Genomic DNA, 242 nt, shown 5'->3' with positions numbered 1-242 from the left:
GAAAAAGGCCATTATTATTCCTATCCTAATACAAAGAAAGCCGTTTGAGTTAAAGGTCTGTGTCAGTCACATCATGTTTCTCTCAGTGCATTGAAAAAATCGTGCAGAACAAAATAAACTATTGCGTACAGGGAATACTGAACGAAAACATGTATGGTTTCATAGAAAAAAAAAGAATACCGTGCTCTGCATACATAGGGATGAAAAAGATCACATATGCAGACAATATAATACTAAAAGTT

The sequence above is a fragment of the Palaemon carinicauda genome, chromosome 1 (assembly GCF_036898095.1).
Source record: "Palaemon carinicauda isolate YSFRI2023 chromosome 1, ASM3689809v2, whole genome shotgun sequence".
Classification (NCBI taxonomy): Eukaryota; Metazoa; Arthropoda; class Malacostraca; order Decapoda; family Palaemonidae; genus Palaemon; species Palaemon carinicauda.
Note: the sequence above shows the minus strand (reverse complement) of the source record.